Source organism: Argopecten irradians, chromosome 13, assembly GCF_041381155.1.
Source record: "Argopecten irradians isolate NY chromosome 13, Ai_NY, whole genome shotgun sequence".
NCBI lineage: Eukaryota > Metazoa > Mollusca > Bivalvia > Pectinida > Pectinidae > Argopecten > Argopecten irradians.
In genome coordinates this window covers 19,598,876-19,616,924 of record NC_091146.1, presented here as the reverse complement: position 1 = coordinate 19,616,924, position 18,049 = coordinate 19,598,876, and the positions used below count along the sequence as shown (strand labels likewise).

The 18,049-nt window shown below is 33.7% G+C and overlaps 1 long non-coding RNA gene across 1 annotated transcript; it reads right to left on the bottom strand.

Annotated features, from left to right (window-relative positions):
* Nucleotides 1-7,807: 7,807 nt before the first annotated feature.
* LOC138306480 (uncharacterized) lies at nt 7,808-13,919 on the bottom strand. Its single transcript, XR_011205875.1, has 7 exons — nt 13,793-13,919; nt 13,297-13,413; nt 12,350-12,727; nt 11,821-11,888; nt 8,900-8,980; nt 8,516-8,599; nt 7,808-7,946 (listed from the first exon to the last, which is right to left on the bottom strand). It is a non-coding gene; the product is annotated as an uncharacterized lncRNA (long non-coding RNA).
* Nucleotides 13,920-18,049: the final 4,130 nt, after the last annotated feature.

Here is an 18,049-nt window from a genome sequence, read left to right as displayed (position 1 = left end):
TTTTTGTGTATGTATTTAAAAAGTGCTACTTTTTAGTCGCAATATTTCTTAAAAAATATGCGCGTACATAAATCCATAACATGTTTATTTATATGCATGAATGATGTGGACTAAGGATTGATCAATAGAATATCTTGAAAATAAAGAGTAGATTAAACTTGGCTACTATCGTTTTAGATAAGAGTGTATAGAACAATTTTTTATATTGTTGACACTTAGAAAGTATTAGGCATATTTCACGCAATAGATATTGTAAAAATTGGATTTTTTTTGTTAATATATTTCGAAGTTTTGTGAGTTAAAAAATGTGAAAATCAAAGAGAGATATAAATGAATGTGTGTATTGCTTTGTTGATAGATCATCACTTAATATTAGAATTATATTGACTTTGAAAAGCATTCAACTGTTTCAGATATTAAAATACATTGTGAGCTTAAGCACCATAAATATATCTTCCCCCGCCCCCTTTCCTTCGCAAATTTTTCCTTTAGACTATACATATGCTTTGCGCATTTACTACATAGATTCTCAATTTTCAATATATCCTTCTTGGAAGATCATATTAACAATTGAGTTGTCATATATAGGGCTTAGTAAAATTTGATCTGGAAAGTCAAGTTATGAACAGTTTTGGATTAAGTGAATTATGTATAGACTCTTGCACAGGTTTTTCGCTTGCCCCATACAACATCACCCCCATAACACCCTCCCCCACCAATCATAATGTTCCTTGCGACGATCAACTTTTCCGTTCTGACAGCAACGACTTCATAATGTCAAAGATTTTCCATGCCCGCCCCACTCTACGTGCCCCGCCTACCTCCGCCCTCCTAACTCATGACAGACTTCTCTTTTTACCGACAAGATAATGATTATAATGGCCATATTAAAGTGTCTTCGAGAAAGTGAAGTGTATTTAAGTTTATGATACTAGACGAATTGTTGATCGTAATTTGTAATTATGATAGAAATTTGGACAGTTTTTAGCCTGCCCACTCAAAATCATAACATAGATCCATGAGCAACACACCATTTCCCTTCAGGCAAACGACTAACATTGGATTCAGATTATGTTTTGTTTCAGTACTTAAGATATTTTTTTTTTGAAGTAACCATCCTCAAGAATGAACAATTCATAATATTAGTATAAAAGAAATGTCAAGTACTACTAAACAACTTTGACAGTAATATGCATATGTGTAATTGTAGATTGTTACTAATCTTGTCTGAAAGCTAATGAAATCTTGTATGAATATTAGTACAATACACAAATCCCAGGAAGCAATGTGTCTTTTGCATTTGTTGTCATAATTTTGTGTATTAAATTGTACATCAGCACTGCGCTAATCCTCTCAAGAAAAACCAGATGATGTTTTTGGAGACATTGCTTAAAAAAAGATGAGAGGGCATTGTGCATTTTGAAAAACTCCTACTGTTTGTGAGAGGCTCAGATATTAATAATATAGTACTAAAACATGGTTAGTTACTTCATTGGATGATGTGCATAGCAGAGAGCCTTTGTTATCAAATCTTACTACATGTTAGACACAGTGAAGTGAAACACATCCTTTAAAGACTTCGTATATAACTTATAGCTGTTTTGAAATGATGCACAGTGCATAGACATCATCATGAGATATTTCATAAAAAAAAATGTAAAATCTGGATCAGAGTACCCATAATGATAAAAAATATCATGCACGTGGAATTAGATATAATAAAGATCCAATAATTCATAATCATTATCCGAACATTACGTTCACATCACAATATTGGAATATATCTGCCCTTGACATAGAACTATACAATTGTTTAACTTGTATGGTAGACCTTAACTAAGAACAGTCAACTAGAGTAACCTTCTTTTTGTCGTGCAATGAATAGTTGCGCGCAATTTCCATTTATAAACTTTTGTACAATAGCGAATTAATTGCTACCTTCTCTTCACCGGCTAACAAATCAATGATATCATATTCCCAGACGATATAATACAGCCACAATTATAAATAACAAAGATAAATTGCATTTTTCATAGTGATCTTTTTTTATCCCTTTACAGGCTATCTTTCTCTCTAAATGACATTATATATCACACTATCATTTTATTCCCTCAAAAGACATATTCATCTATAACAGTTCATTGCCTTGCGAGAAAGTACAAACATCTACATTTACTCATGAAAGTACCATTACAGTAGCATATCGTCAATTGTGCCATTGCGTGAAATATCATCTGTTAAACTATGTCAAAATTCATGATATACATCACATCTTAAAACCTGCATGTCTTCTCATCGAACAACCTGTACACTATGAAACCATACATCCTATTTCATTGAAATGCTATACCACTACAATATAAACATATTCATCATCCACATCGACATGTAACATATATACAAATTTAACATCTATAAAGTCAATAAAGAGGTATACTCGTCAATGACCTATAACTAAAAAGTATTTAAACAGAAAGTGGTTAAGTCATTTCTACTGAAAATAACGGTTTCTACATCTGAAACTATGTTTGAAAATACCAATCATTAATTTCAGAATCTAAGATGGGTTGCATGCAAAGCTATTTGGTTTTTATAGCATTCATACATAACTAGGCATGAAAGGAACCTAATACCAAGTCTTGTACATATGAAATCTTGGAGATCTTCTTTTAATTCTATGTACTGAAAAGATAGGTGGTAATAAAAAATTGTGATTAAACAAAATTCAAGATGTTGGGCCTCGTCTGTCTCCTTGCCCATTTGGTCCTAAATTGCAACAATTTTTTAAACTAGTGCCCAAGAACCTAAGAAGCCGTACACTATGGAAATTAGATGGAAACAGGATCTCTTAGTTACTTCTGGCAAATATTTGATAGGACCACGAATCCAAAATTGGCAATAGTCTAATAGAAAATGTACAGTTCACCAAAAAGTTCTTCACTCGCAATTAAATCTTCAATTATAAATTTATACTGATTTGGGCAGCGCATCAAAATAATCTTATCTGCCGGAAATGTTATCAGGGCATCATTTTCGTGCCATCCCTGAAAGCTTGTCTTTCACTGTAATCATGATTTGTAAGGATTTACGTTTTTCTCGTTGTGTAGGGCCAGAGGTTTCTACTGAAATAGCGTTGAAATTTGTAGAGGATGTTAGAAGTGTCTTATGGTTGTTGAATAACCGGCTTTCCCTTGAATGGCTCGCCTTTCACAGATCTCATATGGAAATCTGACACTTCCGCTTGTCTGGGACACATATTTTTACCAGTCTGTGTGTTTCACTCGATCTCAAAGATTTATCAGACAAGTTATTTCTTCTGTGATTCAGTGGAATCTTTTTTTACTTCCCTCTTTGACTTTTTAAACCACAACCGCTTTAGCAGGTGTAGTCTGCGGCTACCATTGCTTGACTCTCTTGCGATTCAGCACTAAGAGAAGTTGACTTGACGACTTATAAGTCTCACAATTTGCATCGAATACAATCAAGTTTTGTCCTGTCCGTCGATAAGATTTTTTTGCAATCATTTGAAGTAAAGTGTTTATCCGATATCTAAATGATGTACCAGGTTTTCCATACTGTCAAGAATGTGGACGAACATCTATTTGCGTTCTCGAGGCAACAGAAAATACACTTCCCTTTCCAGATGTGTTCTTCTCGCTCCTATCACCGTGTGATGTTCTCGGTCATCTTCCACGGTGTGCTTCATCTCATTTGGTTTCTCTGTATTTGGTAATCTCACTGCTTCTTCTAGTCACCCATCAATACTGACCAAGAAGAACAGTTGATTTTCTGGATTTTGGTTGTCAGGACAAAGTCAGTTGCACAACTGATCACCTTTCCTTCTCACCAATCGTCATACTGCACTCCATACTCGGATATTGACTCTGGGCGCACTGATAGGAACATATTGTTCACTGACATGATGCTTTGTTGACATTGTTACGGTTGTTACACATGTTTTTTGTGTTTCAGGAGGCAAACTCATGATAACAGAAATGTTAGTCATCTTCATGGATGTTGATAGCATCCAAAAAACTCTTCGGCTGACCTCACATCATGCCCCTCATTCACATTGTAGTTCCTGATTGCGGCGGCTTTTTGATAATAGGGACTCTGCCTTAGTTCTGTCGCAGATGGACTTCGCCACCTTGTGTGGATCAGCAAAATCGATTCTTTTGAGCTTGTAGTGCATTATTTTGACTGGTTGAGTGAATGCACTCGGAATATGTGTTTGGTTAATCCATGAAAGCAGCCAGCATTGTTCTGAATCTTACATATGACCGATTTCAACCTGGGTGCATTTTTTATAGAACCTCTCAGAGGAGTCCTTTCAGTATTCGCATTTGACGTAGTTAATGTCTTGAAATGGCATTGTCAAAGATATGGACTGTACGTGTCGTGATACAACTTTGCCATTTTCCGATGTTTGTTCCAACAGTTATATGCCAGAGTTAATCCTCTTTTTCCCAAAACCATTTTGATTGTGATTCCCTGAAGAAAGAAAAATGAATCACACAATGTATTTTAATTATGCCATTTTTAATTATATTTGAACGTTATTTATTCTAAGTAAACTGTTCGCAGGCTTTTTGCATAGATCAATTTCCTATACAGCAGTTTTGTAAAATTGTACTTCTCGGTATTGAAACCATCATATTGCGCTACTTTTTGATACTTGCTTAGGTGGGTAATAATTCTCTCAATTGATTTGAAACATTCTTTTCTGGAATTTGACACTTGAAAAATTTTACAGCGCTTACAATTTTATTTGCAATTTTGTTGAATTAAGGTGATGAGTAGTTAACTTAAAGGTCGTGAAATATTGGTATGAAATAAATAAACAAGTGTGTTTTACAATAATTATTATTTACCTTTCACAAAATCCTGTTTTTTATCTATCGTAACATTTGGTTGTTCTAAAAAAATACATTCATACTGTATTGGTCCCATTCCTTCGCAAACAACGTGGTTTATATATTAGATGATAATAGAAAGAATAATTACTCATATAAACCCATGGGAACAAAATTATTTCATTGGCCCGCGTCACTAGCTCACCTCTCAATCAAAATATTCATCATCTTGAAGGTTTTCCATTATTTGTACTTCTTGCTTGGTCCGTGATTAAAGGTCTCCGAAGTAAGTATGCATCTTCCACTCCTGTTGATCGCCTTGATGCAACTGAAAATTTCAAAGTTAATTGTTTTTTTTAAAGTGGCATTAATCTTTAAATATGTTTTGTGAAAATGTGACATGGAAAGCCTCGCCGTAAACTCTTAAAATTATAAATAGCAAAATTGACCCCACGATTTTAATTTGCTTTTGAATCCCAACCATATATAACAATGCTATAATTATAACATGATGACTATGGCAATGAGTGGCTATTTTTATAAAATACATAGGAAGCGTATAGTTTAATATGAAAGTAGTAGTCAACTATTCGACCCCCCTCTTTTGGTCCGCGTTTCTCATAACAATTTTGAATCTCTGCCCTATAAGAGATGATCACCATTGCATAAATGAGGTGCGTATCCCCATGCTTAGGTCTTCAGAGTAAGAAGTCCCTTTATTATGAGAAATAGCAAAATTGACACTTTTGACCCATCCTCCGCTCTCAAGCCCCAAAAAACTTCCTAGGGTATTGCTTCCGTTAGTCAAAATTCCCGTGAAATTTGCAATTTAGTTGTTATTTGAGAAGAAAGTCAAATTGTTGGCGACGAAGGATGACAAAGGAACATAAGGACGGGACGCAAGGTATGCCATGGTATATGGCACAAACAATCATAAACCCATGGGTCCTTCGGAAACTACCATATAAAAAAACAAATAGTTCAAACCTATGGCCTCATAAGCTCGATATATCACTTTCTCATAAGTTGAGAAATAACTATAATCAACCTGAAAACCAGGTCAATATTTGTATAATATTGATTGTAGTCTCTATTTTCTCGATTAGTAGGTGACCTATTACCCCCTCTGATCAATCTCGCAAGCTCGTGAATACCACATCAGCCTGCCATTTATAAAGTTACAACAAAAGTCATTTTTCTGTTTTTCAAGTTATCACATGGAAAACCAAAATCTGGACAATACAGACATAGACTAGCACTATAGTGCCCCCTCTGGTTTTCACAGGACAATTCAACCTACAAAATAAAAATACTATCACCATTGATAAATTATTATTCAATATTCACAGATATCATATGATAACGCAGGATTGTCACATTGTGTTTCGTTGTTTATTTCCTCCTATCAGTATCAGAAAGGAACAGTGTTTGCTATAGAAGTTATGATATTTAATTTTGTTTGGATTCAGTAAGTACATTACATAATGGTAATATATAATACCTGATGAACAATGTATGTTATATCATCCTTTTGATCCTCTGTCTCGTAGTTGACCTCATTCACTGCTTGGTCGAGTTTGGCTAAGATGTCCTTTAGTTCAACACAGCTCACACAATCTTGATCATGAACATGATCACAATCGGAAGCATTATTCCTTTTGATATCTGCACTTAGAGCATACTGGCAACAATTGGTCCGATCACGCTGGGTATGATTTTGGTTATGTGCAACTTTAAAAAGGAAATAAAATTGGTATTCTTTACTAAAACTGCTTTAAAATATAATTTCACAATGAGTAAAATTTGGATATTATGTATTACAGACGCTGATAGTCACATTTTTATGAATTTTCTTTCAATCTTCCTGCCTATTCCTGTCTTTGCATATTACAGAGTTACCGTGCATTAGAGTTGGTAAGTATGCCATTCGTTATCAATCATTATTTTGTGAGCAACACAGTGACCTACCACATCAAGGACAACGACAACTCTATAACATGCAAATACAGAGAAGTTTTGGAGCATTTTTAAAATGGTTATATATAGATTATATACATTGTTTTGTAATAATAGAGTCAATTCATATGTGTGTACAGCACAAGATTTGTTAGAACTTACTTTATATTCCAGTTTCAAGTACTGTTTTGATGATGACAAGGATTTCTCTTCACTTCCTCACACCCAGTCTCCTTACTTTTCCCAATAGATACCAAACTGATCGAACAACTTTGTGAAGGTCTTCAAAGAAGCTTTTGCTCCTTCGGCAGCATAGTTATCTAACCCCTTCATACATTTTCTAATGTTTGGTTCTATAGCACTCAAAATCCTCATGTATGATCTGTATGCTAGCAAATGCTGGAAAGTCTGTTTGCTCGTGCAGTATGCTGTATTGTTCGACAACCCTACCTCCTGATACTGTTTAGAATAATCTTTGGTATGTTACATATATTTTCTCTCTCAGACTGCAGTTTTTAGTTTCATTTCCCAAAAAGGAATATCGGTCATTATGGCTGGTGACATCAAGAAGTCCAGAAAATGGCCAATTTGCAATTCAGAAATCGATATCCGGTTTTTCCATGACATTACTGATAGGCTGCCCATGACCAACTATTATGCTGTGTTTTCTTGCAGCACTGAATCTGTATTTGGTTAAGTCCGGTATATGTACTTGAATTTCAGCAAAAGTGAATTTTGTGGCTACCAATGATAGAAGCTGTCGCTGGGTTCCCCAATTTGTAGTGATTTTGTATGCAGATGAAATAATGTCCAAAATATTTGCATCATCACAAATAGCACTAATAGGTTTAATGTGAGCAAGATATCAGTAAACATTATCTTCTTGATTAGAGCTATGACCTTGATGACTTCGCTGAATATGTGCTCTTGATTTTTTAATGTAATCAGCCTTTGTTCTTTTCTGATGCCTCTATCCAGTTACATGAAAGGGTTTTTTTTTTTTTTGACTGGACTTAATCCACATACTTCTTAGAAAGTGTCATCAAGAGCCTTTCGCTTTCTGAAGTTATCATCTTGACTTGATGATGGAGTCCAAACACTGCCCTGTGAATATGTCAAGTCCAATGGTTGAGACTCCTACAAGAAAAAAAAGGAAACATTTTTAGATACCTGTACCATGTACTTGTTACACACAGTCGGAACAAACATTTTATTTTGAATTAAGTTTTGATATACGGATGGTCCAAGCACTCATAATCAACAATTGGCCAATGGGCCTTTTAATCAAATTAAGATTTTTTGACTGCATTTTTATGTTTCCATCCATGACCACTCATTATATACTAGCTGTAATATTTTAGCTCAAAAGACTTTTAAAATAAGCTCAAAATAATTGTATTGTGTCATCATTAGAACTACAACTGGTGTCTATTACTGATAGTAGAGCAAAGTAAAATTTTGATTTTGTACCCATCCGGGAAGCATTGTAGCTATATAGTAGACCTGTATGTATTATTCATTCTTAATATAGGCATGAGTATAACCAAAATGGAAAAAAAAACACCAAAATGTATTCAGCTAAATCTTTTCCTATGGGTAGTTTGTTATAGCAGGAGTTTTTACAATTTTTCCTCTGTATGACATACAAAAAAATAATAATAATAAATCTGGTTGACTATCCACATAACTGAGTACTAAAAACTTACTGTGTCATCTGTGTAAGTAATAAGCTCCACACTATCTGTATCTTGATTTGGACTTTGGAGGGCAAACCCAGGTGAGGAAGACGACTGAAAAAGATATATTACAATATAACCTCTCTAACTTTAAACACAGCATTCCTTGATATACCCTGCATTCATTGAAATGATCATCACTTGGTTCAGACACTGCCCCTAATAGCTTGAACAGTATTTGTCTAATATTATATCCTATTACTATATTATTACCTTTTTTAAATCAGTAATTAATATATAACAAGAAGTTTTTACAGATGAATTTATGGAGAAATGAGAACAGACCAAAAAAGATTTGCATAGTCACTATTTGGAAGACCTTAAAGGGTTATTTGCATGCACAACAATACTTACCTTAGCTATAGACTTTTAATACATCAATACTGCCCTGGTTAGAACTTCGGAAAATAATCATTGTTTTTCCTCCTGCTGAAACTGTAAAATTACAAATAGTACTTTACAAAAAGAGAATACATAGTTAATGTGTATATATACACAATGTGTCATCACAGTGTAAATCATAATACAGTGTCATCACAGTGTAATCATACAGTGTCATCACAGAGTGTGCATCACAGTGTAATCATATACAGTGTCATCACATGTAATCATAACAGTGTCATCACAGTGTAATCATAACAGTGTCATCACAGTGTAATCATATACAGTGTCATCACAGTGTAATCATACAGTGTTCATCACAGTGTAATCATACAGTGTCATCACAGTGTAATCATATACAGTGTGTCATCACAGTGTTAATCATATACAACGTCATCACTAGTGTAATCATACAGTGTCATCACAGTGTAATCATACAGTGTCATCACAGTGTAATCAAGTATACAGTGTAATCATACAGTGTCAATCACAGTGTAATCATATACAGTGTCATCACAGTGTAATCATACAGTGTCATCACAGTGTGATCATATACAGTGTCATCCACAGTGTAATCATATATACAGTGTCATCACAGTGTAATCATACAGTGTCATCACAGTGTAATCATACAGTGTCATCACAGTGAAATCATATACAGTGTCATCACAGTGTAATCATACACAGTGTCATCACAGTGTAATCATATACAGTGTCATCACAGTGTAATCATATACAGTGTCATCACCAGTGTAATCATATACAGTGTCCATCACTGTTGTAATCCATATACAGTGGTCATCACAGTGTAATCATACAGTGTCATCACAGTGTTAATCTCATTATCAATATAGAGTGACTGACCTTAGAACACTATGTAGCTATATATATATAAGAGTTATAAGACACTAAAAATGAGTGTTTTGGTCAAAAATCTATGCATAATTTAAATTCAACAATATTCCTTATGAATTCGATAATCTGCATTTAAGTGTGTGAGATAAGGGTCTCTCCCATAGGAGAGGGATTTGGTCCCCAGACATGACGTCACCCTTATTTCTTACTACGGGATTATATCTCTTCACAGATTTTATCAATCATTCATTAATCATTGGGAAAGATTTTGAAAAGATGTAGGTGTAAAATTTTATCACAATAATTTTTCAGCAAAGATGACTAAAATTTTTTCTAGAGTGTTTACTCTTATAAGCATTTACAATATTTAAAATTCATGGATTTTAGAATTTACAGACATAAAAGTCTTTGCATTATGTTATCCTAGTTCTTGCCATTGTGAAATATAAATGTCTCACTTATATGTTTAATATTGAAATAGAATGTTGTATTTTTGTTTTTAGTCTCATATATTTTTAGAATTAGTATTTTTTTCTGAAAGCTGAAATCAGCCTGTGACTTAATGGCGCTTCTAATCTCTTGTTGTATCTATTCCAACGTTCGTCGCTTTCTAGCATTGGCAACTCAAACCTGCAAATCAAGAAAATATATTTTGTAAGAATTAGGTATTTTAGATCTTTACTTTTCTAACTCGAGATCATTATCAACATTACTAGTGTATGATGGAAAGGAAACTATTAATAATTTGATTTGCTACTAAAATGTCAAGTTCTGATAAAAAAAAAAATCTTTAGATTGGTATATTTGTAATGTATTGTACCTTGCCTAAACTGAATATGTTACCGACTACTGAGACCAGTACATAGTTTGGCCAATTAATATAACCAGGTTTTGCATTATTCAAGTTTATATTGCTATAAATAAAAAGCGAAGTGCCAATTATTATTGTTCACAAAGACAAAGTTGTCAAATGCCAAATAAAAACATATTTAAAAGGAACATATACTTTAACTTTTAATTATATAGGATGAATTTTTGAAGTCATTAGGTCTTTGTCATATTTGTATAAGGTAAAAAGTTTTTAAAACTGAAGTAAATAGTACATGTACCTGAACCAATTCCTATAAACTTCTTTTCATTCTGGAGGAGATACTGACTTTGATGTTTTGATATTGTTCCCTTTTTCAAACTTTTGTAGCCTGGACAGTACAACAGAGAACAGAATTTTCCACAAGTCCATCCTATACCCAATTTTTGTCTGTGATTAGGACAAACAGTTAGTGATGATGATTCCCTGTTGAACAAACCTCCACGTGCTTTGATTAATTCTCCCTCACTATCTACAGTATTAGGATTTATGTGATAGTTCGCTAAGTGGGACCGTATGGGGCGGTCACATGTCTGTAGTGGTACTACTGCATTTTGGTTTAATACTTTGACATTTAAGCCACACGTTATATTTGATCCACCAACTGAATCCTTGAATGAGCATGAAGTCATTCTGAAAGACAAAACACAGGGAAATATTTTTATCTTACAATATAAACTATGTTTGCAGCAGCTTGCCATTCTGTCAATACATAGCATAAATATATACTACGGTACCAATATATATATTAATGACTCCTTTATAGTAAATTATATCAAACACTTTATATAGTATTTACATATATAGGGTATTTATACTAAAAATAAACATATCATCATAACATTCCTTTTAATCATTGGTAATTTTGAAAAGATGTAGGTGTAAAATTTTATCACAATAATTTTTCAGCAAAGATGACTAAAAATTTTTATAGTGTTTACTCTTATAAGCATTACAATATTTAAAATTCATGGGTTTTAATTTTACAGACATAAAATATTTGCTTGTAATTAATTGTAAAGGTATTTGCATAAAAGTCTTTGCATTATGTTACCTAAATTTTAAAGTTCTTTGATTGTGAAATAAATGCCACTTATATTTAATATTGAAATAATGTTGTATTTTTTTAGTATATTTTTAGAATTAGATATTTTTGAAAACTGAAAATCACCTGTGACTCTAATGGCGGCTCTAATCTCTGTTTATCTATCAACGCCGTTCTACATTGGGAACACAAACCTGCAAATAAAGAAATATATTTTGAAAATTAGTATTTGACTTTACTTTCTAACTCAGACTTATCAACATTACTAGTGTATGATGGAAAGGAAACTATTAATAATTTGATTTGCTACTAATGTCAAGTTCTGATAAAAAAAAAATCTTTATATTGGTATATTTGTAATGTATTGTACCTTGCCTAAACTGAATATGTTACCGACTACTGAGACCAGTACATAGTTTGGCCAATATAACCAGGTTTTGCATTATTCAAGTTTATATTGCTATAAATAAAAAGCGAAGTGCCAATTATTATTGTTCACAAAGACAAAGTTGTCAAATGCCAAATAAAAACATATTTAAAAGGAACATATACTTTAACTTTTAATTATATAGGATGAATTTTTGAAGTCATTAGGTCTTTGTCATATTTGTATAAGGTAAAAAGTTTTTAAAACTGAAGTAAATAGTACATGTACCTGAACCAATTCCTATAAACTTCTTTTCATTCTGGAGGAGATACTGACTTTGATGTTTTGATATTGTTCCCTTTGTCAAACTTTTGTAGCCTGGACAGTACAACAGAGAACAGAATTTTCCACAAGTCCATCCTATACCCAATTTTTGTCTGTGATTAGGACAAACCGTTAGTGATGATGATTCCCTGTTGAACAAACCTCCACGTGCTTTGATACAGTATTAGGATTTATGTGATAGTTCGCTAAGTGGGACCGTATGGGGCGGTCACATGTCTGTAGTGGTACTACATTACTGCATTTTGGTTTAATACTTTGACATTTAAGCCACACTTTACATTTGATCCACCAACTGAATCCTTGAATGAGCATGAAGTCATTCTGAAAGACAAAACACACGCAGGGAAATATTTTTATCTTACAATATAAACTATGTTTGCAGCAGCTTGCCATTCTGTCAATACATAGCATAAATATATACTACGGTACCAATATATATATTAATGGCTCCTTTATAGTAAATTATATCAAACACTTTATATAGTATTTACATATATAGGGTATTTATACTAAAAATAAACATATCATCATAACATTCCTTTTCACTTACATTTTCAGGCCTATTAGGCCATCATCAATATAAATATTGATATTTATGTAACAGGAGAGGAGAAAATGTAGCGGCCAGACCGGGATTCGAACCCGGGACCCTCAGAATACTAGCCGAGTGCTCTACCGACTGAGCTACCTGGTCACCGATGATCGACCCAGTCCAATCCCGCTACATTTATAAAAAGAAGAAATTGAATGTCAAAGAAGTGAAAGAACTAAAACCATGCAGACAAGAAATTAATATATTTGACACTAATGAAGAAGAACAGGGGGAAATATCCATTACTTTTAATATGTCCAGTGAATATTTAGTGTAACTAACAATTTATTATACTTACAGCTCAGGATGATAGGCTGAGTGTCATGAGTGAGCAATATGTTATACAAGTGATTAATGTCACTTTCCTAATTGTCTTCCCAGGTTTTTTTTAATCCATTGATGTTTCCCCAATTTTCTGAAATATGAATAGTTGACTTTTTATGTATTATAAATCAAACAGTTGAACATGAATCAGTTACTTCATTAACTAGCTGCACATGTACAGTAAGCTGTTATATGTACAAAATGTACACAAGTTTTACCAGCTGAGGATCGTTTTACTATTCATATATGGCAAATAAATATTCTCTAAATAATTTTAGATATTGTTTTCAGTTTTGGGCATGTGAAAAAAATGAATTTAGCACTATGTTCTGATGAACAAATGCCCAATAGCAAGGATTTTCCCCTTCACTGTTGTCTAGTGTTGAACTAATTTATTCTAAAACTAAAGTCAAGATTTTGTTCAATCTATTCTTTAACGGGGAAAAACTGTTGTATAATGAAAATCTTACCAGTTATATTCATATCACTCCACATAAAGGTCTTAGAATGAAGATAGCAGCAATGGAAAAAAAACATGTTTACTTGACGTCTGCTCCTGTTGTTGATGTACTGTCTTTTGTTGTTTCACGATTGAAGAGTTCCAAACAAGGGAGGTAATCGAAATACTCAAAATGTCAAAATTCTACTTGGAAAAAATCAATTTTAACCACTTTATCTGTTTTTCTACCCAATTTTATCATTGAACATTTTTAACTAATAAATGTGTAACATTTCAGTATAAAATATATTACAAGGCAATGTATGGATTTTGAGAAATTATACCACAAACATTGCTACATTTTAATACATTTCAACTAATATTGTGGGTATTGTGGGCAATTATCATATCTTTAAAATACTTAAAACAATAAGTTTTATTATTTTTTTAATCACATTGAAGGATATAAAGAGTTTAAAATACTCCATTTAACCAGAGACGACACAAGCTTTTAGAATTTTCACGGTTTGTGGTTTAATGCATATTTTTACATAAATGATTTTATAAAACCCTGGTTGCCATGGATACGCAAAACATTTTTTCATATCAACCAACTTTTTATGATTACTTCTTTATATGTAAAAAATAAACAAAAAATCATCAACTTCTGTGATTTTCCCACTTTCCACTAATATAGTGTATGAAGCTCGATGCTTATTGGCACGGCCTAGTTAAGTGTTAATTTTGCGAATAAATTATATTTCTGCTTCGACACAATTAAAGATGCTCCACCGCCGATAGAGCATAAACGATTCTATTCATTTGAACGATAACTGACGTATAATTGTGGTAATATGTGTCTAATAAACACAAAAAAAATCATATAAAATAATTTATTTTGCTTTTGGTGCATGCTCAATCAGTACTTCAAGTTCATTCCATATAGGGCATAGCGTCGTGGATTTTTTTCGGGACATAATAAACTATGTTTTTTAATATTTTATCTTAAATTGAAACAAGAAGCTGGTGGTTACGGTGTAAAATAAGTAACTTTTGTGACTGAAGAAAAATACTGATTCGTCTGCTCATGTTTTTGACAGAGAAAAAATACCATCCGTTGTCGGTGGAGCATCTTTAATAACATAGAAATGTTTTAATTAGGAATCACGTGAATGATAATACGTAAATAGAACTTATTATTATATAATCACAATCAGAGATGAATTCCGTCGTCTCCAAGTGAAATCTGATCACCACTGTATATTGTAAACCTACTTATTTCAGTGTGCGATCTAATGTCACGTGTTTTCGTGAGCGATAAGAATTAGAACAAAGCGTCCGTAACATGTGCAATAGTGTTGGGATTTTTTAATTAAAACATCGAGAAAGTAAATCGACCGCATAGGAACGTTATAAGGCAATAAATGCGAATTAATCTACTGTGTAAATAAGGTGATTTACAAAATATGTTTATATTCAGATGTACATATACACATGTATCATATTTAATATAAAATGTGATTTTTGTGAACCAATTGTGATTTTTCCTTAATTATTATTATGATGGTTTGAATTTGATATTTACCCTTTCGAAAGTTCAAACTAGATACATTCCTCAATATTATTATATAACAACCATTTCAGAAGACAAAAAAAAGCCTATTTTTTGACCAGGTTTGGTATAGTCGTATTTTCTTTTTACATAAATGACTACAACTAATGCGTATATAAGTTTCATTGCATACTCGAGTGTCTGTCGATCCAAAGACAGATATTAAAAAACAAAATTTGACACTTGTCTCAAAACGCTAATTCAATCTTTTAACTAAAACAAATTAACAAAGATAAATAAGCATAGAAATTGCTGCTATACAATTGATAACATGAGTTCCAGAAAGATCAAACCGTCTTCTTCCACATAAACTACACCACCGAACCATAGAGATGTTTCAAGAGTTACGAGGCATATGTAAACCATAACAGATATCTGATGTGAGTTGTAAAGGGCTGGTAATACTAGCGAGGACCCATTGTTTAATATGAATTTTATCGTTTGATCAGATATATAAGGTGTTGTCAAAAATATTGATAAGTACAAGTAGATCGAATTACACCAAACCAAGAATATTAGTTATGTCACTAACAGGTTCAAAATAATCTCGTGACAAGACTAAATAGTATTTGCATTTGTTGGGTTTACACTTTGGAATCAATATTGTAGTGAATTACATGCGCTTGCGTGTTAATAGTTAATACAAATGTGATAAAGCCAAATCTACGACTTATAATAATTATGATAGCTACGTAGACTGCACTCTTATGAGGCATTAGGTCACGTTATAGTGGTCGCTCTGATAAATGTCACCCGGAAGTTTGGTTAAAATTTACACAAAATAACACAGGTATATATAAATGTAGGTGCTGGTAGTGTCAAAATATACCATCAGAACGATTACACATGATGCTTTCGAAAATGGTGGTTTTAGTTAAACTGCATTTCATATTTGAAATAATTATATTTGTGAATCGGTTCCAAGTAGCGAACTCTGACAATATAGAGCAGACAATCGGATATAAGAATACCTGGAGGAATATGAGTTTATCATGTACGCTGCTTGGTACAGGTTTTTCAAGGAAAGTAGAAAACCCAGTGACTGTGGATAACGCCGACGACATTACGGGGACAGGGTGGATATCAGCGCACGTAAAGCGCACAAGGACGATGAAGTTTTTAGGATGTAAACTAAGAAACATACACAGAGGAGACAATGGTATACCATTATCACATGATGAAATACCACAATTACATACTTTTGTGGGTCAGGAAATATTCTTCTTCATCGGAATTATGGTTATTGTGCCAGCAATACTCGTGTCTATAAACGTCAAAACTGTTTGGCTTCAAGATGTGGCAATAGTGAAATATTACTTTGTGGTCAAGAAGAAAAACCTCAAAAGAAATGTATGTGTCAATACCAGTATAGTACATCGAACCAAACAAGTATTGTTACAGACAATACATGCGGGAATTACAGTATGTTTAACTGCAGAAGCTGGTTTCAAAATAAATATCACCGATGGTTGCTGACTTGTCAGGGAACTGGTAGACATTTTCAGTTCCATTGGAATGGGTTTAGCACTAGAGAGGAATTCTACTGGGGATCTCCGCTAACAGCTAAAAACAACCACGGCTACTGTGTTGCTATTCGTAAAATGAACACAACTACAAACCTCACTTTGATAACGTTACCGTGTTCTACCAACCTTACTGGAGTGTGTATCAAAGGAACTAGGGTAACTACCACCAAACACACTGTACAAACGTCCACAAAACGCTCTCCTACAACACACGGGTATGTGTTCTCTACTGAAGTAACTTCACATGAAGTATCAGAACACACTACACATGCAGCACAACCGCCTGCCACCATTAGCTTCCCTACAACAGACGGCCGTATCTTCACTTCTCTCTCCACACAAGAAGTGCCAGGACATATTACAATAGGACATGTCGTTACTACCATAGTGCCCTATACAACAGATAGAACTACTAAGATTGAAACTACTACATTAAGTAATCCAACAAGTGATTTAAACACTGATACTTCAGTCTTCAACAGGATTGAATCAACTTCGTATATCAATAACCCTACCACAGAGGGATCATCCTTCAGTGATTCCAAGAAAGAAGATCGGACAAGCATCTTAGGTCCCGTTCTGGGTGGGGCTGGGACTTTTATAGTGATTCTGATTGTTTCTGTGGTCGTCATTGTTCGTGGGATCCGAAAACGAATGCGTAAAGAAACCGCTAGACCAGACGTTCCGCGAGAATTACACAATATCTCCACAAATAGACAACATCAAAACCAAAATATATACTCCGAGGCTTATCACCACGTAAAGGTATCAACGAAAACAACAAAAATGATAGATGACAAGGGAGAATATGACTCATTTACCACTAAGAAAAACGATAGTAGTGGACATGACATGTATGATCATACTTCAGGAACACAGGACAATACCTATGGACGCTTGAACCGAAATGGAAAACCAAACGCCCCGTCTGATACAGCTGACATATATGACCATACCAGGGCCGTCGTCAATGGAGACACTTATGACACCTTCCAGACTAGAGCATGTCGGGAAGACAGTTCAAACGATTATTACGATCATACTTTTGGTGGGGAAACCTATGGACATCTAGGGAAAAGTGGCAACGGTATGGAACCAGCAGACGACACGTATGACCATTCCGGGGCGATTGTCAGAAGTGATGGAGATA